This window comes from Phoxinus phoxinus (genome assembly GCF_949152265.1).
Source record: "Phoxinus phoxinus genome assembly, chromosome: 2".
Taxonomy (NCBI): domain Eukaryota; kingdom Metazoa; phylum Chordata; class Actinopteri; order Cypriniformes; family Leuciscidae; genus Phoxinus; species Phoxinus phoxinus.
Window position 1 is genome coordinate 16049718 of NC_136877.1, and position 26190 is coordinate 16075907.

The window sequence follows — 26190 nt, forward strand, 5'->3', positions numbered from 1 at the left end:
GGTCCTCAAAAGGTTTTAAGCGAGATAAACTTATAGACTCATTCTGATGTTAAATCGGTTATACAGAGGCCCCTTTTTGAACTGATGAACATATTTCTGACCTAAGAGTTCTTGAACTTTAACTTACTATAATATATACTGATTGACTTCTTGCGATGTTATATTAGCCAGAGAGGAGTCCATAACTGAAAATATTTCTGGTAAAACAGTCCTCGATTTTGAACTTTCTATACATACTCATTGACATTGCCATGCAATATTTCAGATTTGACATATTGAACATATTTCTGACTGAAGCGTGATTGATCTTGAACTCTCTATTAATGATTATAGACTCTTTCAGGTAGTAGTACATCAGCCAGACAATTGTCCATATTTCATTATTGAACATATTTCTGGTCCAAGAGTCCATGAACTTGACCTTTCCATACCAGAATCGACCTACTGAAAATATTACTGGCCAAAGAGTCCTCGATCTTGAACTTTCTACTTATAGACTCCTTCTGATGCTTCATAAGCCCTTTAAAATTCCAAATCTGACCTATTGAACTTATTTCTGGTCAATGGGTCCTCAAAAGGTTTTAAGCGATATAAACTCATAGACTTATTCTGATGTGAAATCAGTAATAAAGAGGCCCCTTTTCTAACTACTGAACATATTTCTGGTTCAAGAGTTCTTGAACTTTCTATACATACTTGTTGACTCCTTTTGAGGTTATGTTAACCATAAAGAAGTCCATAATTGACCCAAGGAATATATTTCTGGCCAAAGAGTCCTCAATCTTGAACTTTCTATATAGACTCCTCCTGATGCTCCATAAGCCGTATAGAAGTCCATATTGAACTTATTTCTGGTCAAAGGGTCCTCAAAAGGTTTTAAGCGATATAAGCTTGCGATCATTCTGATGTTAAATCGGTAATACAGAGGTCCCTTTTTGAACAGATGAACATATTTCTGACTTAAGAGTTCTTGAACTTTAACTTCCATATATACAGATTGACTTCTTGCGATGTTATAGTAGCCAGGCAGGCTATAATTTACCCGCTGAAAAAATTTCTGGTAAAACAGTCCTCGATTTTGAACTTTTTATACATGCTCATAGACTCCTTATGATGATTCATCAGCCACACAGCAGCCCATAAATTATCTACTGAACATTTTTCAAGCAAAAGAGTCCTCGATCTTGAACAATCAAAACACACTCATAGACTCTAGAATCTGATGTTTCTTCAGCCATGCAGTATTTCAGATTTGACTTATTGAACATATTTCTGACTGAAGCGTGATTGATCTTGAACTCTCTATTAATGATTATAGACTCTTTCAGGTAGTAGTACATCAGCCAGACAATTGTCCATATTTCACTATTGAACATATTTCTTGTCCAAGAGTCCATGAACTTGAACTTTCCATACCAGAATCGACCTACTGAAAATATTACTGGCCAAAGAGTCCTCGATCTTGAACTTTTTACTTATAGACTCCTTCTGATGCTTCATAAAGCCCTTTAAAAGTCCAAATCTGACCTATTGAACTTATTTGTGGTCAATGGGTCCTCAAAAGGTTTTAAGCGATATAAACTCATAGACTTATTCTGATGTTAAATCAGTAATACAGAGGCCCCTTTTTGAACTACTGAACATATTTCTGGCATAAGAGTCTATGAACTTGAACTTTCTATACATACTCGTTGACTCCTTTTGAGGTTATGTCAGCCCTAAAGAAGTCCATATTTGACCCAAGGAATATATTTCTGGTCCAAGAGTCCATGAACTTGAACTTTCCATACCAGAATCGACCTACTGAAAATATTATTGGCCAAGAGATCTTGAACTGGAACTTTCTATACATACTCGTTGACTCCTTTTAAGGTTATGTCAGCCATAAAGAAGTCCATATTTGACCCAAGGAATATATTTCTGGCCAAAGAGTCCTCAATCTTGAACTTTATATATAGACTCCTCCTGATGCTCCATAAGGCATATAGAAGTCCATATTTGACCTATTGAATTTATTTCTGGTCAAAGGTTCCTCAAAAGGTTTTAAGCGAGATAAACTTATAGACTCATTCTGAGATTAAATCGGTTATACAGAGGCCCCTTTTTGAACTGATGAACATATTTCAGACCTAAGAGTTCTTGAACTTTAACTTACTATAATATATACAGATTGACTTCTTGCGATGTTAGCCAGACAGGAGTCCATAACTGAAAATATTTCTGGTAAAACAGTCCTCGATTTTGAACTTTCTATACATAGTCATTGACATTGCTATGCAGTATTTCAGATTTGACATATTGAACATATTTCTGACTGAAGCGTGATTGATCTTGAACTCTCTATTAATGATTATAGACTCTTTCAGTTAGTAGTACATCAGCCAGACAATTGTCCATATTTCACTATTGAACATATTTCTGGTCCAAGAGTCCATGAACTTGACCTTTCCATACCAGAATCGACCTACTGACAATATTACTGGCCAAAGAGTCATTTCTGGTCAATGGGTCCTCAAATGGTTTTAAACTATTTAAACTCATAGACTCCTTCTGATGTTAAATCAGCCAGACAGAGGCCCCTTTTTGAACTACTGAACATATTTCTGGCCTAAGACTTTTTGAACATTAACTTACTACATATTCATATTTGACCTACTGAAAATGTTTCTTGCCAAAGAGTACTCGAAACTTGACCTTTTTTATACATACTCTGTGACTCCATCTGATGTTAGGTCAGCTATACAGAAGTCCATAATTGACCCAAGGAACATTTTTTTGGCCAAAGTGTCCTCAATCTTGAACTTTCTATACATACTCATAGTCTCCTTCTGATTTTTCATAAGCCATATATATGTCCATAAATGGCCTATTATTATTTCTGGTCAAAGGTTCCTTAAACATTTTTAAACTATGTAAAATCATAGACTCCTTCTGATAATAAATCAGCCATACAGAGGTCAAATTTTGACTCTTGAATCAATATGTATATGAAGTTAATGTTCTATGGTTCTTTGGCTAAAAATACATTCAGAGGGTCACATAGTGATTTAAGTGATTTATCATCAGAATAAGTCTATCAGTATTCAGTTAGCTAACTTGTGAGGACCCTTTTTGCCAAAAACATTTTCAATTCGCCAGATATGGACACCTATATGGCTTATGACGAATCAGAAAGAGTCTATGAAAGTTCAGATTGAGAAAGTTCAAGATTGAGAACTCTGGCCAGAAATATGTTCTTTGGGCCAACAGTGGACTTCTGTATGGCTGATATAACATAAGAAGTCAATGAGTATGTATAGAAATTTCAAGTTTCGAGTATTCTTTGGCCAGAAAAATGTTAAGTAGGCCAAATATTAAATTTTTCAGGCTGATATATGTATATGCGTATATATGTGTGTATTTATGTGTATATGTATATATGGTCATATGATGTGTATATGTGTGATGTTTTGTCTCTGTTTTTAGGGTGACTTTTTCTTAACATTCTGTCAAGGGTCTACAGATGTAAAATAGCCTTTTAGGCTAATTCTGGCACATTTACATTTATGTTTATTAATGTGCATTGCCCCTGTAAACACAATAAAAATCTCAGTAATATCAAATTAGGTCAAATCTGCAGTAGGTCAAATATGGAATTCTGTCTGCCTGATTTATCATCAGAAGGAGTCTCAAAGCGTATATAATTTAAAAGCATTTGAGGACCCTTTGACCAGAAATACGTTTAATCAGTCAGATATGGACTTCAATAAGAACATCTATATGGCTTATAAAGCATCAAAAGGGGTCTTGTATAGATAGTTTGAGATCGAGGATTCATTGGCCAGAAAAATGTTCGTTGGGTCAAATATGAACTTCAGTATGGCTTTACATCAGGAGTCAACAAGTATGTGTAGAAAGTTAAAGTTTCGAGTACTCCTTGGCCAGAAATATTTTTAGTAGTTAAAATTTTGACTGGTGTCTGGCTGATCTGAATTTATGGTAAGTTAATCTTTGGCCAGAAATGTGTTCAGCAGGTCAAAAGGAGTCTATAAGTATAGAAAGTTAATGTTAAAAATTTAACATTAGAAGGAGTTGATAAGTTTATAATAGTAAAGAAAATTCTTTGGACTAAAAATGTTTCAATCGGTCAAATTTGGACTACTCTCTGCCTGATATAACATTACGAGAAGTCAGTCTGTATGTATAGTGAGATAATGTTCAAGGACTCTGGCAAGAAATATGTTAAGTTGGTCAAAAAATTACTTTTGTATGGCGGATGTAACATCAAAAGGAGTCTGCAAGAATGTATATACAAATTTCAATAATTGAGTACTCTAGGGCCAGGAATAAGTTGAGTAGGTCAAAAATGGACTACTGGATGATTAATATAACATCGCAAAAAGTCAATCTGTATGTATAGTAAGATAATGTTCAAGAACTCTTTGGCCAGAAATATGTTCATTATGTCAAAAAGGGACCACTGTATAGCTGATTTATCATCAGAAGGAGTCTATAAGTTTATTTAGTTTAAAACCTCTTTAGGACCCTTTGACCAGAAATAAATTCGATAGGTCAGATATTGACATCTATATGGCTTATGAAGCATCAGAAGGAGTCTATGAATATGTATAGAAAGTCCAAGATTGAGGACTGTTTTACCAGAAATATTTTCCTTGGGTCAAATATGGACTACTGGCTGGTTAATATAACATAACAAGAAGTCAATCTGTATGTATAGTGAGATAATGTTCAAGGACTCTGGCAAGAAATATGTTAAGTTGGTCAAAAAATTACTTTTGTATGGCGGATGTAACATCAAAAGGAGTCTGCAAGAATGTATATACAAATTTCAATAATTGAGTACTCTAGGGCCAGAAATAAGTTGAGTAGGTCAAAAATGGACTACTGGATGATTAATATAACATCGCAAAAAGTCAATCTGTATGTATAGTAAGATAATGTTCAAGAACTCTTTGGCCAGAAATATGTTCATTATGTCAAAAAGGGACCACTGTATAGCTGATTTATCATCAGAAGGAGTCTATAAGTTTATTTAGTTTAAAACCTCTTTAGGACCCTTTGACCAGAAATAAATTCGATAGGTCAGATATTGACATCTATATGGCTTATGAAGCATCAGAAGGAGTCTATGAATATGTATAGAAAGTCCAAGATTGAGGACTGTTTTACCAGAAATATTTTCCTTGGGTCAAATATGGACTACTGGCTGGTTAATATAACATAACAAGAAGTCAATCTGTATGTATAGCAAGATAATGTTCAAGAACTCTTTGGCCAGATGTTCATTAGGTCAAAAAGGGGACCTGATGATTTATCATCAGAATGAGTCTATAACTTTATATAGTTTATAAACTTTTGAGAACCCTTTGAGCAGAAATAAGTTCAATAGTTCAGATATTGACATCTAAATGGCTTATGAAGCATCAGAAGGAGTCTATGAGTATGTATAGATAGTCCAAGATCGAGTACCTTTGGCCAGAAAAAAATTCAGAATGTCAAATATGGACAATAGTAAAAAACATTTTGAGGAGTCTTTGGCCAAACATATGTTCAATCGATCAAATATGGACTACTGCCTGGCTGGTAAAACATCACGAGAAGTCTTTATAGTACGAGAAGTATTCATAGTAAGTTAATGTTCAAGGTCTCTGGTCAGAAATATGTTCAGTAGGTCAAATATGGAATATTGTATGGCTAATGTTCAAGATTGAACATCAAAAGGAGTCAACATGTATAGAAAGTTATATTGTGGAGAAAGTTCAAAGACACTTTGGTCAACAAAATTTTCAGCAGTTCATAAAGGAAGCTCTGTAAAGCTGATTTAACATCAGAAAGAGTCTATTCGTTTATTTAGTTTAAGAACTTTTGTAGAAACTTTGACCAGAAATAAGTAGTAGTAGTCTATGAGTATGTAGAGAAGGTTCAAGATTGAGGAGGCTTTTTCCAGCAATATGTCCAGTAGGTCAAATATGGACTTCTGCATGGCTGATTTAACATTAAAAGGAGTCTATCGAGGACTCTTTGGCAAGAAAGATTTTCCTTGGGTCAAATATGGACATCTGTATGGCTGACGTATAAGCTTTGCACTTGTTGCATTGCCTTGCATACCAAACTAACTCATTCCCATGTGCATTAAAGAGATAACATACTCATTGCGTTGTGCTCTGATGAGATAAACTGTACGCTGTTGCATTGCATTTCACAGACGATCTAACGTTGTGCCTTGAAAAATTACTTATACGCTATAAACTTGTTGCATTGCATTGCATACCAGAACTAACTCATTCCCATGTTCATTAAATAGATAACATGTGTTGTTGCATTGCATTGCACAAACGATCTAACTTTGTGCATTAAAAAATTACATACAAGCTATCCATTTGTTGCATTGCATACCAGAACTAACTCATTCACATGTGCATTAAAGGATAACATATGTTTGTTGCATTGCAATTGCACAAACGATCTAACTTTGTGCATTGAAAAATAACATATGTTATGCACTTGTTTCATTGCATACCAGAACTAACTCATTCCCATGTGCATTCAAGAGATTACATATGTGTATTTGCATTGCAATTAACGATCTAAAATTGTGCATTGAAAAATATAAGCTGTGGACTTGCATTGCATTGCATTTTATTGCATTGCATTGCATACCAGAACTAACTCATTCCCATGTGCATTAAAGAGATGACATGTGTTTTTGCATTGCAATAAACGATCTAAAATTGTGCATTGAAAAATATAAGCTATGCACTTGCATTGCATTGCATTGCATTGCATTGCATTTTATTGCATTGCATTTTATTGCATTGCATTGCATTGCATTGCATACCAGAACTAACTCGTTCCCATGTGCATTAAAGGATAACATGTTTGTTGCATTTGCATTGCAATAAACGATCTAAAATTGTGCATTTAAAAATATAAGCTATGCACTGGCATTGCATTGCATACCAGAACTAACTCAATCCCATGTGCATTAAAGAGATAACATATGTTGTTGCATTGCATAGGAGAACTAACTCATTCCCATGTACATTAATGGATAACATATGTTTGTTGCATTGCAATTGCACAAACGATCTAATTTTGTGTATTGAAAGATATCATATTAACTATGCACTTGTTTCATTGCATACCAGAACTAACTCATTCCCATGTGCATTAAAGAGATGACATATGTGGTTTTGCATTGCAATAAATGATCTAAAATTGTGCATTGAAAAATATGCTATGCACTTGCATTGTATTGCATTGCATTGCATTTTATTGCATTGCATTGCATTGCATACCAGAACTAACTCATTCCCATGTGCATTAAAGAGATGACATTTGTGTTTTTGCATTGCAATAAACGATCTAAAATTGTGCATTGAAAAATATAAGCTATGCACTTGCATTGCATTTTATTGCATTGCATTGCATTGCATTGCATCAGAACTAACTCATTCCCATGTGCATTAAAGAGATAAAATATGTGTTTTTGCATTGCAATAAACGATCTAAAATTGTGCATTGAAAAATGTAAGCTATGCACTTGCATTGCATTGCATATCATTGCATTTTATTGCATTGCATTGCATTGCATTGCATAGCATTGCATTGCATTGCATTGCATAGCATTGTATTGCATTGCATTGCATTGCATTGCATTACATTGCATTGCATTGCATTGCATTGCATTGCATTGCATAGCATTGCATTGCATTGCATTGCATACCAGAACTAACTCATTCCCATGTGCATTAAAGAGATAACATATTTTGTTGCATTGCACAGATCTAACTCGTTCCCATGTGCATTAAAGGATAACATATGTTTGTTGCATTTCAATTGCACAAACGATCTAACTTTGTGCATTGAAAAATAACATATAAAGCTATGCACTTGTTTCATTGCATACCAGAACTAACTCATTCCCATGTGCATTAAAGAGATAACATATGTTGTTGCATTGCATACCAGAACTAACACGTTCCAATGTGCATTAAAGGATAACATATGTTTGTTGCATTACAATTGCAATTGCAATTGCAATTGCACAAACGATCTAACTTTGTGCATTGAAAAATAACATATAAGCTATGCACTTGTTTCATTGCATAGGAGAACTAACTCATTCCCATGTGCATTAAAGAGATAACATATGTTTGTTGCATTGCATTGCATTGCATTTTATTGCATTGCATTGCATACCAGAACTAACTCATTCCCATGTGCATTAAAGAGATGACATATGTGTTTTTGCATTGCAATAAATGATCTAAAATTGTGCATTGAAAAATATGCTATGCACTTGCATTGTATTGCATTGCATTGCATTGCATTGCATTGCATTGCATTGCATTGCATTGCATAATATTGCATTGCATTGCATTTTATTGCATTGCATTGCATACCAGAACTAACTCATTCCCATGTGCATTAAAGAGATGACATTTGTGTTTTTGCATTGCAATAAACGATCTAAAATTGTGCATTGAAAAATATAAGCTATGCACTTGCATTGCATTGCATTGCATTTTATTGCATTGCATTGCATTGCATTGCATACCAGAACTAACTCGTTCCCATGTGCATTAAAGGATAACATATGTTTGTTGCATTTGCATTGCAATAAACGATCTAAAATTGTGCATTTAAAAATATAAGCTATGCACTTGCATTGCATTGCATACCAGAACTAACTCAATCCCATGTGCATTAAAGAGATAACATATGTTGTTGCATTGCATAGGAGAACTAACTCATTCCCATGTACATTAAAGGATAACATATGTTTGTTGCATTGCAATTGCACAAACGATCTAATTTTGTGTATTGAAAGATATCATATTAACTATGCACTTGTTTCATTGCATACCAGAACTAACTCATTCCCATGTGCATAAAGAGATGACATATGTGGTTTTGCATTGCAATAAATGATCTAAAATTGTGCATTGAAAAATATGCTATGCACTTGCATTGTGTTGCATTGCATTGCATTTTATTGCATTGCATTGCATATCAGAACTAACTCATTCCCATGTGCATTAAAGAGATTACATTTGTGTTTTTGCATTGCAATAAACAATCTAAAATTGTGCATTGAAAAATATAAGCTATGCACTTGCATAGCATTGCATTGCATAGCATTGCATACCAGAACTAACTCATTCCCATGTGCATTAAAGAGATGACATATGTGTTTTTGCATTGCAATAAACGATCTAAAATTGTGCATTGAAAAATGTAAGCTATGCACTTGCATTGCATTGCATATCATTGCATTTTATTGCATTGCATTGCATTGCATTGCATAGCATTGCATTGCATTGCATTGCATAGCATTGTATTGCATTGCATTGCATTGCATTGCATTACATTGCATTGCATTGCATTGCATTGCATTGCATTGCATTGCATTGCATTGCATAGCATTGCATTGCATTGCATTGCATACCAGAACTAACTCATTCCCATGTGCATTAAAGAGATAACATATTTTGTTGCATTGCACAGATCTAACTCGTTCCCATGTGCATTAAAGGATAACATATGTTTGTTGCATTTCAATTGCACAAACGATCTAACTTTGTGCATTGAAAAATAACATATAAAGCTATGCACTTGTTTCATTGCATACCAGAACTAACTCATTCCCATGTGCATTAAAGAGATAACATATGTTGTTGCATTGCATACCAGAACTAACACGTTCCAATGTGCATTAAAGGATAACATATGTTTGTTGCATTACAATTGCAATTGCAATTGCAATTGCACAAACGATCTAACTTTGTGCATTGAAAAATAACATATAAGCTATGCACTTGTTTCATTGCATAGGAGAACTAACTCATTCCCATGTGCATTAAAGAGATAACATATGTTTGTTGCATTGCATTGCATTGCATTTTATTGCATTGCATTGCATACCAGAACTAACTCATTCCCATGTGCATTAAAGAGATGACATATGTGTTTTTGCATTGCAATAAATGATCTAAAATTGTGCATTGAAAAATATGCTATGCACTTGCATTGTATTGCATTGCATTGCATTGCATTGCATTGCATTGCATAATATTGCATTGCATTGCATTTTATTGCATTGCATTGCATACCAGAACTAACTCATTCCCATGTGCATTAAAGAGATGACATTTGTGTTTTTGCATTGCAATAAACGATCTAAAATTGTGCATTGAAAAATATAAGCTATGCACTTGCATTGCATTGCATTGCATTTTATTGCATTGCATTGCATTGCATTGCATACCAGAACTAACTCGTTCCCATGTGCATTAAAGGATAACATATGTTTGTTGCATTTGCATTGCAATAAACGATCTAAAATTGTGCATTTAAAAATATAAGCTATGCACTTTGCATTGCATTGCATACCAGAACTAACTCAATCCCATGTGCATTAAAGAGATAACATATGTTGTTGCATTGCATAGGAGAACTAACTCATTCCCATGTACATTAAAGGATAACATATGTTTGTTGCATTGCAATTGCACAAACGATCTAATTTTGTGTATTGAAAGATATCATATTAACTATGCACTTGTTTCATTGCATACCAGAACTAACTCATTCCCATGTGCATAAAGAGATGACATATGTGGTTTTGCATTGCAATAAATGATCTAAAATTGTGCATTGAAAAATATGCTATGCACTTGCATTGTGTTGCATTGCATTGCATTTTATTGCATTGCATTGCATATCAGAACTAACTCATTCCCATGTGCATTAAAGAGATTACATTTGTGTTTTTGCATTGCAATAAACAATCTAAAATTGTGCATTGAAAAATATAAGCTATGCACTTGCATTGCATTGCATTGCATAGCATTGCATACCAGAACTAACTCATTCCCATGTGCATTAAAGAGATGACATATGTGTTTTTGCATTGCAATAAACGATCTAAAATTGTGAATTGAAAAATATAAGTTATGCACTTGCATTGCATTGCATTTTATTGCATTGCATTGCATTGCATTTTATTGCATTGCATTGCATTGCATTGCATTGCATTGCATTGCATTGCATTGCATTTTATTGCATTGCATTGCATTGCATTGCATTTTATTGCATAGCATAGCATTGCATTGCATTGCATTGCATTGCATTGCATAGCATTGCATTTCATTTCATTGCATAGCATTGCATAGCATTGCAGAGCATTGCATAGCAATGCATAGCATTGCATAGCATTGCATAGCATTGCATAGCATTGCATAGCATTGCATAGCATTGCATAGCATTGCATAGCATTGCATAGCATTGCATAGCATTGCATAGCATTGCATAGCATTGCATAGCATTGCATAGCATTGCATAGCATTGCATAGCATTGCATACCAGAACTAACTCATTCCCATGTGCATTAAAGAGATGACATATGTGTTTTTTGCATTGCAATAAACGATCTAAAATTGTGAATTGAAAAATATAAGTTATGCACTTGCATTTTATTGCATTGCATTGCATTGCATTTTATTGCATTGCATTGCATTGCATTGCATTGCATTGCATTGCATTGCATTGCATTGCATAGCATTGCATTTTATTGCATTGCATAGCATTGCATACCAGAACTAACTCATTCCCATGTGCATTAAAGAGATGACATATGTGTTTTTGCATTGCAATAAACGATCTAAAATTGTGAATTGAAAAATATAAGTTATGCCCTTGCATTTCATTGCATTGCATTGCATTGCATTGCATTGCATTGCATTGCAGTTTATTGCATTTCATTGCATTGCATTGCATTGCATTGCATTGCATTGCATTGCATTGCATTGCATTGCATTTTATTGCATTTTATTGCATTGCAATGCATTGCATTGCATTTTATTGCATTGCATTGCATTTTATTGCATTGCATTGCATTGCATTGCATTGCATTGCATTGCATTGCATTGCATTGCATTGCATTGCATTGCATTTTATTGCATTGCATTGCATTGCATTTTATTGCATTGCATTGCATTGCATTTTATTGCATTGCATTGCATACCAGAACTAACTCATTCCCATGTGCATTAAAGAGATGACATATGTGTTTTTGCATTGCAATAAACGATCTAAAATTGTGAATTGAAAAATATAAGTTATGCACTTGCATTTTATTGCATTGCATTGCATTGCATTGCATTTTATTGCATTGCATTGCATTGCATTGCATTGCATTGCATTGCATTGCATTGCATTGCATAACATTGCATTTTATTGCATTGCATAGCATTGCATTTTATTGCATTGCATAGCATTGCATACCAGAACTAACTCATTCCCATGTGCATTAAAGAGATGACATATGTGTTTTTGCATTGCAATAAACGATCTAAAATTGTGAATTGAAAAATATAAGTTATGCACTTGCATTTCATTGCATTGCATTGCATTGCATTGCATTTTATTGCATTGCATTGCATTGAATTGCATTGCATTGCATTGCATTTTATTGCATTGCATTGCATTGCATTGCATTGCATTGCATTGCATTGCATTGCATTTTATTGCATTGCATTGCATTGCATTGCATTGCATTGCATTGCATTGCATTGCATTTTATTGCATTGCATTGCATTGCATTGCATTGCATTGCATTGCATTGCATTGCATTACATTGCATTGCATTGCATTACATTGCATTTTATTGCATTGCATTGCATTGCATACCAGAACTAACTCATTCCCGTGTGCATTAAAGAGATGAAATATGTTTGTTGCATTGCAATAAACGATCTAAAATTGTGCATTGAAAAATATAAGCTATGGACTTGCATTGCAATGCATTGCATACCAGAACTAACTCATTCCCATGTGCATTAAAGAGATGACATATGTGTTTTTGCATTGCAATGAACGATCTAAAATTGTGCATTGAAAAATATAAACTATGCACTTGCATTGCATTGCATTTTATTGCATTGCATTGCATTGCATTGCATTGCATTGCATTGCATAGCATAGCATTGCATAGCATTGCATTGCATTGCATTGCATAGCATTGCATAGCATTGCATAGCATTGCATACCAGAACTAACTCATTCCCATGTGCATTAAAGAGATGACATATGTGTTTTTGCATTGCAATAAACGATCTAAAATTGTGAATTGAAAAATATAAGTTATGCACTTGCATTGCTTTGCATTTTATTGCATTGCATTGCATTGCATTGCATTGCATTGCATTGCATTGCATTTTATTGCATTGCATTGCATTGCATTTTATTGCATTGCATTGCATTGCATTGCATTGCATTTTATTGCATTGCATTGCATTTTATTGCATTGCATTGCATTTTATTGCATTGCATTGCATTGCATTGCATTGCATTGCATTGCATTTTATTGCATTGCATTGCATTGCATTGCATACCAGAACTAACTCATTCCCATGTGCATTAAAGAGATGACATATGTGTTTTTGCATTGCAATAAACGATCTAAAATTGTGAATTGAAAAATATAAGTTATGCACTTGCATTTCATTGCATTTCATTGCATTGCATTGCATTGCATTTTATTGCATTGCATTGCATTGCATTGCATTGCATTGCATTGCATTGCATTGCATTGCATTTTATTGCATTGCATTGCATTGCATTTTATTGCATTGCATTGCATTGCATTTTATTGCATTGCATTTTATTGCATTGCATTGCATTGCATTTTATTGCATTGCATTGCATTGCATTGCATTGCATTGCATTGCATTGCATTGCATTGCATTTTATTGCATTGCATTATTCTGATGTTAAATCAGTAATACAGAGGCCCCTTTTTAAACTACTGAACATATTTCTGGCCTATGAGTTCTTGAACTTGAACTTTCTATACATACTCGTTGACTCCTTTTGAGGTTACGTCAGCCATAAAGAAGTCCATATTTGACCCAAGGAATATATTTCTGGCCAAAGAGTCCTCAATCTTGAACTTTCTATATAGACTCCTCCTGATGCTCCATAAGCCGTATAGAAGTCCATATTGAACTTATTTCTGGTCAAAGGGTCCTCAAAAGGTTTTAAGCGATATAAACTTGCGATCATTCTGATGTTAAATTGGTACTACAGAGGTCCCTTTTTGAACAGATGAACATATTTCTGACTTAAGAGTTCTTGAACTTTAACTTCCATATATACAGATTGACTTCTTGCGATGTTATAGTAGCCAGACAGGCGATAATTGACCCGCAGAAAATATTTCTGGTAAAACAGTCCTTGATTTTGAACTTTTTATACATGCTCATAGACTCCTTATGATGATTCATCAGCCACACAGCAGCCCATAAATTACCTACTGAAAATTTTTCTGGCAAAAGAGTCCTCGATCTTGAACAATCAAAACACACTCATAGAATCTAGAATCTGATGTTTCTTCAGCCATGCAGTATTTCAGATTTGACTTATTGAACATATTTCTGACTGAAGCGTGATTGATCTTGAACTCACTATTAATGATTATAGACTTTTTCAGGTAGTAGTACATTAGCCACACAATTGTCCATATTTCACTATTGAACATATTTCTGGTCCAAGAGTCCATGAACTTGTACTTTCCATACCAGAATCGACCTTCTGAAAATATTACTGGCCAAAGGAGTCCTTGATCTTGAACTTTCTACTTATAGACTCCTTCTGATGCTTCATAAGCCCTATAAAAGTCCAAATCTGACCTATTGAACTTATTTGTGGTCAATGGGTCCTCAAAAGGTTTTAAGCGATATAAACTCATAGACTTATTCTGATGTTAAATCAGTAATACAGAGGCCCCTTTTTGAACTACTGAACATATTTCTGGCCTAAGAGTTTATGAACTTTAACTTACTATAATATATACAGATTGACTTCTTGTGATGTTATATTAGCCAGACAGGAGTCCATAACTGAAAATATTTCTGGTAAAACAGTCCTTGATTTTGAACTTTCTATACATCCTCACTGACATTGCCATGCAGTATTTCAGATTTGACATACTGAATATATTTCTGACTGAAGCGTGATTGATCTTGAACTCTCTATTAATGATTATAGACTCTTTCAGGTAGTAGTACATCAGCCAGACAATTGTCCACATTTCACTATTGAACATATTTCTGGTCCAAGAGTCCATGAACTTTAACTTTCCATACCAGAATCGACCTACTGAAAATATTACTGGCCAAAGAGATCTTGAACTTGAACTTTCTATACATACTCGTTGACTCCTTTTAAGGTTATGTCAGCAATAAAGAAGTCCAAAATTGACCCAAGGAATATATTTCTGGCCAAAAGTCCTCAATCTTGAACTTTCTATATAGACTCCTCCTGATGCTCCATAAGCCGTATAGAAGGTCATATCTGACCTATTGAACTTATTTCTGGTCAAAGGGTCCTCAAAAGGTTTTAAGCGAGATAAACTTATAGACTCATTCTGATGTTAAATCGGTTATACAGAGGCCCCTTTTTGAACTGATGAACATATTTCTGACCTAAGAGTTCTTGAACTTTAACTTACTATAATATATACAGATTGACTTCTTGCGATGTTATATTAGCCAGACAGGAGTCCATAACTGAAAATATTTCTGGTAAAACAGTCCTCGATTTTGAACTTTCTATACATACTCATTGACATTGCCATGCAGTATTTCAGATTTGACATACTGAACATATTTCTGACTGAAATAAAGATTGAAATAAGAAGAAATAAGAATAAAGAATAAAGAAGAAATAAAGACAAGATTGATTTTGAACTCTCTATTAATGATTATAGACTCTTTCAGGTAGTAGTACATCAGCCAGACAATTGTCCATATTTCACTATTGAACATATTTCTGGTCCAAGAGTCCATGAACTTTAACTTTCCATACTAGAATCGACCTACTGAAAATATTATTGGCCAAAGAGATCTTGAACTTGAACTTTCTATACATACTCGTTGACTCCTTTTAAGGTTATGTCACCCATAAAGAAGTCCATAATTGACCCAAGGAATATATTTCTGGCCAAAGAGTCCTCAATATTGAACTTTCTATATAGACTCCTCCTGATGCTCCATAAGCCGTATAGAAGTCCATATTGAACTTTCCATACCAGAATCGAGCTACTGAAAATATTACTTGCCAAAGAGTCCTCGATCTTGAACTTTCTACTTATAGACTCCTTCTGATGCTTCATAAGCACTTTAAAAGTCCAAATCTGACCTATTGAACTTATAGAAGCGTGATTGATCTTGATCTCTCTATTAATGATTAGACTTTTTCAGGTAGTAGTACATCTGGTCAATGGGTCCTCAAAAGGTTTTAAGCGATATAAACTCATAGACTTATTCTGATGTTAAATCAGTAATACAGAGGCCCCTTTTTAAACTACTGAACATATTTCTGGCCTAAGAGTTCTTGAACTTGAACTTTCTATACATACTCGTTGACTCCTTTTGAGGTTACGTCAGCCATAAAGAAGTCCATATTTGACCCAAGGAATATATTTCTGGCCAAAGAGTCCTCAATCTTGAACTTTCTATATAGACTCCTCCTGATGCTCCATAAGCCGTATAGAAGTTCATATCTGACCTATTGAACTTATTTCTAGTCAAAGGGTCCTCAAAAGGTTTTAAGCAATATAAACTTGCGATCAATTTGATGTTAAATCGGTACTACAGAGGTCCCTTTTTGAACAGATGAACATATTTCTGACTTAAGAGTTCTTGAACTTTAACTTCCATATATCCAGATTGACTTCTTGTGATGTTATAGTAGCAAGACAGGCTATAATTGACCCGCTGAAAATATTTCTGGTAAAACAGTTCTCGATTTTGAACTTTTTATACATGCTCATAGACTCCTTATGATGATTCATCAGCCACACAGCAGCCCATAAATTACCTACTGAACATTTTTCTGGCAAAAGAGTCCTCGATCTTGAACAATCAAAACACACTCATAGACTCTAGATTCTGATGTTTCTTCAGCCATGCAGTATTTCAGATTTGACTTATTGAACATATTTCTGACTGAAGCGTGATTGATCTTGAACTCTCTATTAATGATTATCGACTCTTTCAGGTAGTAGTACATCAGCCAGACAATTGTCCATATTTCACTGTTGAACATATTTCTGGTCCAAGAGTCCATGAACTTGAACTTTCCATACCAGAATCATCCTACTGAAAATATTACTGGCCAAAGAGTCCTCGATCTTGAACTTTCTACTAATAGACTCCTTCTGATGCTTCATAAGCTCTTTAAAAGTCCAAATCTGACCTATTGAACTTATTTGTGGTCAATGGGTCCTCAAAAGGTTTTAAGCGATATAAACTCATAGACTTATTCTGATGTTAAATCAGTAATACAGAGGCCCCTTTTTGAAATACTGAACATATTTCTGGCATAAGAGTCTATGAACTTGAACTTTCTATACATACTCGTTGACTCCTTTTGAGGTTATGTCAGCCATAAAGAAGTCCATATTTGACCCAAGGAATATATTTCTGGTCCAAGAGTCCATGAACTTGAACTTTCCACACCAGAATCGACCTACTGAAAATATTATTGGCCAAAGAGATCTTGAACTTGAACTTTCTATACATACTCGTTGACTCCTTTTAAGGTTATGTCACCCATAAAGAAGTCCATAATTGACCCAAGGAATATATTTCTGGCCAAAGAGTCCTCAATCTTGAACTTTCTATATAGACTCCTCCTGATGCTCCATAAGCCGTATAGAAGTTCATATCTGACCTATTGAACTTATTTCTAGTCAAAGGGTCCTCAAAAGGTTTTAAGCAATATAAACTTGCGATCAATTTGATGTTAAATCGGTACTACAGAGGTCCCTTTTTGAACAGATGAACATATTTCTGACTTAAGAGTTCTTGAACTTTAACTTCCATATATCCAGATTGACTTCTTGTGATGTTATAGTAGCAAGACAGGCTATAATTGACCCGCTGAAAATATTTCTGGTAAAACAGTTCTCGATTTTGAACTTTTTATACATGCTCATAGACTCCTTATGATGATTCATCAGCCACACAGCAGCCCATAAATTACCTACTGAACATTTTTCTGGCAAAAGAGTCCTCGATCTTGAACAATCAAAACACACTCATAGACTCTAGATTCTGATGTTTCTTCAGCCATGCAGTATTTCAGATTTGACTTATTGAACATATTTCTGACTGAAGCGTGATTGATCTTGAACTCTCTATTAATGATTATCGACTCTTTCAGGTAGTAGTACATCAGCCAGACAATTGTCCATATTTCACTATTGAACATATTTCTGGTCCAAGAGTCCATGAACTTGTACTTTCCATACCAGAATCGACCTTCTGAAAATATTACTGGCCAAAGAGTCCTTGATCTTGAACTTTCTACTTATAGACTCCTTCTGATGCTTCATAAGCCCTTTAAAAGTCCAAATCTGACCTATTGAACTTATTTCTGGTCAATGGGTCCTCAAAAGGTTTTAAGCGATATAAACTCATAGACTTATTCTGATGTTAAATCAGTAATACAGAGGCCCCTTTTTGAACTACTGAACATATTTTTGGCCTAAGAGTTTATTAACTTGAACTTTCTATACATACTCGTTGACTCCTTTTGAGGTTATGTCAGCCATAAAGAAATCCATATTTGACCCAAGGAATATATTTCTGGCCAAAGATTCCTCAATCTTGAACTTTATATATAGACTCCTGATGTTCCATAAGCCGTATAGAAGTTCATATCTGACCTATTGAACTTATTTCTGGTCAAAGGGTCCTCAAAAGGTTTTAAGCGAGATAAACTTATAGACTCATTCTGATGTTAAATCGGTTATACAGAGGCCCCTTTTTGGACTGATGAACATATTTCTGACCTAAGAGTTCTTGAACTTTAACTTACTATAATATATACAGATTGACTTCTTGCGATGTTATATTAGCCAGAGAGGAGTCCATAACTGAAAATATTTCTGGTAAAACAGTCCTCGATTTTGAACTTTCTATACATACTCATTGACATTGCCATGCAGTATTTCAGATTTGACATACTGAACATATTTCTGACTGAAGCGTGATTGATCTTGAACTCTCTATTAATGATTATAGACTCTTTCAGGTAGTAGTACATCAGCCAGACAATTGTCAATATTTCACTATTATACATATTTCTGGTCCAAGAGTCCATGAACTTTAACTTTCCATACCAGAATCGACCTACTGAAAATATTACTGGCCAAAGAGATCTTGAACTTGAACTTTCTATACATACTCGTTGACTCCTTTTAAGGTTATGTCAGCAATAAAGAAGTCCAAAATTGACCCAAGGAATATATTTCTGGCCAAAGAGTCCTCAATCTTGAACTTTCTATATAGACTCCTCCTGATGCTCCATAAGCCGTATAGAAGTCCATATTGAACTTATTTCTGGTCAAAGGGTCCTCAAAAGGTTTTAAGCGATATAAACTTGCGATCATTCTGATGTTAAATTGGTACTACAGAGGTCCCTTTTTGAACAGATGAACATATTTCTGACTTAAGAGTTCTTGAACTTTAACTTCCATATATACAGATTGACTTCTTGCGATGTTATAGTAGCCAGACAGGCGATAATTGACCCGCTGAAAATATTTCTGGTAAAACAGTCCTCGATTTTGAACTTTTTATACATGCTCATAGACTCCTTATGATGATTCATCAGCCACACAGCAGCCCATAAATTACCTACTGAAAATTTTTCTGGCAAAAGAGTCCTCGATCTTGAACAATCAAAACACACTCATAGAATCTAGAATCTGATGTTTCTTCAGCCATGCAGTATTTCAGATTTGACTTATTGAACATATTTCTAACTGAAGCGTGATTGATCTTGAACTCTCTATTAATGATTATAGACTTTTTCAGGTAGTAGTACATTAGCCAGACAATTGTCCATATTTCACTATTGAACATATTTCTGGTCCAAGAGTCCATGAACTTGTACTTTCCATACCAGAATCGACCTTCTGAAAATATTACTGGCCAAAGGAGTCCTTGATCTTGAACTTTCTACTTATAGACTCCTTCTGATGCTTCATAAGCCCTATAAAAGTCCAAATCTGACCTATTGAACTTATTTCTGGTCAATGGGTCCTCAAAAGGTTTTAAGCGATATAAACTCATAGACTTATTCTGATGTTAAATCAATAATACAGAGGCCCCTTTTTGAACTACTGAACATATTTCTGGCCTAAGAGTTTATGAACTTTAACTTACTATAATATATACAGATTGACTTCTTGCGATGTTATATTAGCCAGACAGGAGTCCATAACTGAAAATATTTCTGGTAAAACAGTCCTTGATTTTGAACTTTCTATACATCCTCATTGACATTGCCATGCAGTATTTCAGATTTGACATACTGAACATATTTCTGACTGAAGCGTGATTGATCTTGAACTCTCTATTAATGATTATAGACTCTTTCAGGTAGTAGTACATCAGCCAGACAATTGTCCACATTTCACTATTGAACATATTTCTGGTCCAAGAGTCCATGAACTTTAACTTTCCATACCAGAATCGACCTACTGAAAATATTACTGGCCAAAGAGATCTTGAACTTGAACTTTCTATACATACTCGTTGACTCCTTTTAAGGTTATGTCAGCAGTAAAGAAGTCCAAAATTGACCCAAGGAATATATTTCTGGCCAAAGAGTCCTCAATCTTGAACTTTCTATATAGACTCCTCCTGATGCTCCATAAGCCGTATAGAAGTTCATATCTGACCTATTGAACTTATTTCTGGTCAAAGGGTCCTCAAAAGGTTTTAAGCGAGATAAACTTATAGACTCATTCTGATGTTAAATCGGTTATACAGAGGCCCCTTTTTGAACTGATGAACATATTTCTGACCTAAGAGTTCTTGAACTTTAACTTACTATAATATATACAGATTGACTTCTTGCGATGTTATATTAGCCAGACAGGAGTCCATAACTGAAAATATTTCTGGTAAAACAGTCCTCGATTTTAAACTTTCTATACATACTCATTGACATTGCCATGCAGTATTTCAGATTTGACATACTGAACATATTTCTGACTGAAATAAGAAGAAATAAGAATAAAGAATAACGAAGAAATAAAGACAAGATTGATCTTGAACTCTCTATTAATGATTATAGACTCTTTCAGGTAGTAGTACATCAGCCAGACAATTGTCCATATTTCACTGTTGAACATATTTCTGGTCCAAGAGTCCATGAACTTTAACTTTCCATACCAGAATCGACCTACTGAAAATATTACTGGCCAAAGAGTCCTTGATCTTGAACTTTCTACTTATAGACTCCTTCTGATGCTTCATAATCCCTTTAAAAGTCCAAATCTGACCTATTGAACTTATTTCTGGTCAATGGGTCCTCAAAAGGTTTTAAGCGATATAAACTCATAGACTTATTCTGATGTTAAATCAGTAATACAGAGGCCCCTTTTTGAACTACTGAACATATTTCTGGCCTAAGAGTTTATGAACTTGAACTTTCTATACATACTCGTTGACTCCTTTTGAGGTTATGTCAGATAAAGAAGTCCATATTTGACCCAAGGAATATATTTCTGGCCAAAGAGTCCTCAATCTTGAACTTTATATATAGACTCCTCCTGATGTTCCATAAGCCGTATAGAAGTTCATATCTGACCTATTGAACTTATTTCTGGTCAAAGGGTCCTCAAAAGGTTTTAAGCGAGATAAACTTATAGACTCATTCTGATGTTAAATCGGTTATACAGAGGCCCCTTTTTGAACTGATGAACATATTTCTGGCCTAATAGTTCTTGAATTTGAACTTTCTATACATTCTCGTTGACTCCTTGTGAGGTAATGTCAGCCATAAAGAAGTCCATATTTGACCCAAGGGATATATTTCTGGCCAAAGAGTCCTCAATCTTGAACTTTATATATAGACTCCTCCTGATGTTCCATAAGCCATATAGAAGTCCATATCTGACCTATTGAACATATTTCTGGTCAAAGGGTCCTCTAAAGGTTTGAAGCGAAATAAACTTATAGACTTATTCTGATGTTAAATCGGTTATACAGAGGCCCCTTTTTGAACTGATGAACATATTTCTGACCTAAGAGTTCTTGAACTTTAACTTACTATAATATATACTGATTGACTTCTTGCGATGTTATATTAGCCAGAGAGGAGTCCATAACTGAAAATATTTCTGGTAAAACAGTCCTCGATTTTGAACTTTCTATACATACTCATTGACATTGCCATGCAATATTTCAGATTTGACATATTGAACATATTTCTGACTGAAGCGTGATTGATCTTGAACTCTCTATTAATGATTATAGACTCTTTCAGGTAGTAGTACATCAGCCAGACAATTGTCCATATTTCATTATTGAACATATTTCTGGTCCAAGAGTCCATGAACTTGACCTTTCCATACCAGAATCGACCTACTGAAAATATTACTGGCCAAAGAGTCCTCGATCTTGAACTTTCTACTTATAGACTCCTTCTGATGCTTCATAAGCCCTTTAAAATTTCTGGTCAATGGGTCCTCAAAAGGTTTTAAGCGATATAAACTCATAGACTTATTCTGATGTGAAATCAGTAATAAAGAGGCCCCTTTTCTAACTACTGAACATATTTCTGGCCTAAGAGTTCTTGAACTTTCTATACATACTTGTTGACTCCTTTTGAGGTTATGTTAGCCATAAAGAAGTCCATAATTGACCCAAGGAATATATTTCTGGCCAAAGAGTCCTCAATCTTGATTTTTCTATATAGACTCCTCCTGATGCTCCATAAGCCGCATAGAAGTCCATATTGAACTTATTTCTGATCAAAGGGTCCTCAAAAGGTTTTAAGCGATATAAGCTTGCGATCATTCTGATGTTAAAACGGTAATACAGAGGTCCCTTTTTGAACAGATGAACATATTTCTGACTTAAGAGTTCTTGAACTTTAACTTCCATATATACAGATTGACTTCTTGCGATGTTATAGTAGCCAGGCAGGCTATAATTTACCCGCTGAAAAAATTTCTGGTAAAACAGTCCTCGATTTTGAACTTTTTATACATGCTCATAGACTCCTTATGATGATTCATTAGCCACACAGCAGCCCATAAATTATCTACTGAACATTTTTCTAGCAAAAGAGTCCTCGATCTTGAACAATCAAAACACACTCATAGACTCTAGAATCTGATGTTTCTTCAGCCATGCAGTATTTCAGATTTGACTTATTGAACATATTTCTGACTGAAGCGTGATTGATCTTGAACTCTCTATTAATGATTATAGACTCTTTCAGGTAGTAGTACATCAGCCAGACAATTGTCCATATTTCACTATTGAACATATTTCTTGTCCAAGAGTCCATGAACTTGAACTTTCCATACCAGAATCGACCTACTGAATTTATTACTGGCCAAAGAGTCCTCGATCTTGAACTTTTTACTCCTTCTGATGCTTCATAAGCCCTTTAAAAGTCCAAATCTGACCTATTGAACTTATTTGTGGTCAATGGGTCCTCAAAAGGTTTTAAGCGATATAAACTCATAGACTTATTCTGATGTTAAATCAGTAATACAGAGGCCCCTTTTTGAACGACTGAACATATTTCTGGCATAAGAGTCTATGAACTTGAACTTTCTATACATACTCGTTGACTCCTTTTGAGGTTATGTCAGCCATAAAGAAGTCCATATTTGACCCAAGGAATATATTTCTGGTCCAAGAGTCCATGAACTTGAACTTTCCATACCAGAATCGACCTACTGAAAATATTATTGGCCAAAGAGATCTTGAACTTGAACTTTCTATACATACTCGTTGACTCCTTTTAAGGTTATGTCACCCATAAAGAAGTCCATAATTGACCCAAGGAATATATTTCTGGCCAAAGAGTCCTCAATCTTGAACTTTCTATATAGACTCCTCCTGATGCTCCATAAGCCGTATAGAAGTTCATATCTGACCTATTGAACTTATTTCTGGTCAAAGGGTCCTCAAAAGGTTTTAAGCGATATAAACTTGCGATCAATTTGATGTTAAATCGGTACTACAGAGGTCCCTTTTTGAACAGATGAACATATTTCTGACTTAAGAGTTCTTGAACTTTAACTTCCATATATCCAGATTGACTTCTTGCGATGTTATAGTAGCAAGACAGGTCCAAGAGTCCATGAACTTGAACTTTCCATACCAGAATCGACCTACTGAAAATATTACTGGCCAAAGAGTCCTCGATCTTGAACTTTCTACTTATAGACTCCTTCTGATGCTTCAAAAGCACTTTAAAAGTCCAAATCTGACCTATTGAACTTATAGAAGCGTGATTGATCTTGAACTCTCTATTATTGATTATAGACTTTTTCAGGAAGTAGTACATCTGGTCAATGGGTCCTCAAAAGGTTTTAAGCGATATAAACTCATAGACTTATTCTGATGTTAAATCAGTAATACAGAGGCCCCTTTTTAAACTACTGAACATATTTCTGGCCTAAGAGTTCTTGAACTTGAACTTTCTATACATACTCGTTGACTCCTTTTGAGGTTACGTCAGCCATAAAGAAGTCCATATTTGACCCAAGGAATATATTTCTGGCCAAAGAGTCCTCAATATTGAACTTTCTATATAGACTCCTCCTGATGCTCCATAAGCTGTATAGAAGTCCATATTGAACTTATTTCTGGTCAAAGGGTCCTCAAAAGGTTTTAAGCGATATAAACTTGCGATCATTCTGATGTTAAATTGGTACTACAGAGGTCCCTTTTTGAACAGATGAACATATTTCTGACTTAAGAGTTCTTGAACTTTAACTTCCATATATACAGATTGACTTCTTGCGATGTTATAGTAGCCAGACAGGCTATAATTGACCCGCTGAAAATATTTCTGGTAAAACAGTTCTCGATTTTGAACTTTTTATACATGCTCATAGACTCCTATGATGATTCATCAGCCACACAGCAGCCCATAAATTACCTACTGAACATTTTTCTGAAAAAAGAGTCCTCGATCTTGAACAATCAAAACACACTCATAGACTCTAGAATCTGATGTTTCTTCAGCCATGCAGTATTTCAGATTTGACTTATTGAACATATTTCTGACTGAAGCGTGATTGATCTTGAACTCTCTATTAATGATTATAGACTTTTTCAGGTAGTAGTACATTAGCCAGACAATTGTCCATATTTCACTATTGAACATATTTCTGGTCCAAGAGTCCATGAACTTGAACTTTCCATACCAGAATCGACCTTATGAAAATATTACTGGCCAAAGAGTCCTTGATCTTGAACTTTCTACTTATAGACTCCTTCTGATGCTTCATAAGCTCTTTAAAATTCCAAATCTGACCCATTGAACTTATTTCTGGTCAATGGGTCCTCAAAAGGTTTTAAGCGATATAAACTCATAGACTTATTCTGATGTTAAATCAGTAATACAGAGGCCCCTTTTCTAACTACTGAACATATTTCTGGCATAAGAGTTCTTGAACTTTCTATACATACTCATTGACAGTGCAATGCAGTATTTCAGATTTGACATATTGAACATATTTCTGACTGAAGCGTGATTGATCTTGAACTCTCTATTAATGATTATAGACTTTTTCAGGTAGTAGTACATCAGCCAGACAATTGTCCATATTTCACTATTGAACATATTTCTGGTCCAAGAGTCCATGAACTTGAACTTTCCATACCAGAATCGACCTACTGAAAATATTACTGGCCAAAGAGTCCTCGATCTTGAACTTTCTACTTATAGACTCCTTCTGATGCTTCATAAGCCCTTTAAAAGTCCAAATCTGACCTATTGAACTTATAGAAGCGTGATTGATCTTGAACTCTCTATTAATGATTATAGACTTTTTCAGGTAGTAGTACATCTGGTCAATGGGTCCTCAAAAGGTTTTAAGCGATATAAACTCATAGACTTATTCTGATGTTAAATCAGTAATACAGAGGCCCCTTTTTAAACTACTGAACATATTTCTGGCCTATGAGTTCTTGAACTTGAACTTTCTATACATACTCGTTGACTCCTTTTGAGGTTACGTCAGCCATAAAGAAGTCCATATTTGACCCAAGGAATATATTTCTGGCCAAAGAGTCCTCAATCTTGAACTTTCTATATAGACTCCTCCTGATGCTCCATAAGCCGTATAGAAGTCCATAT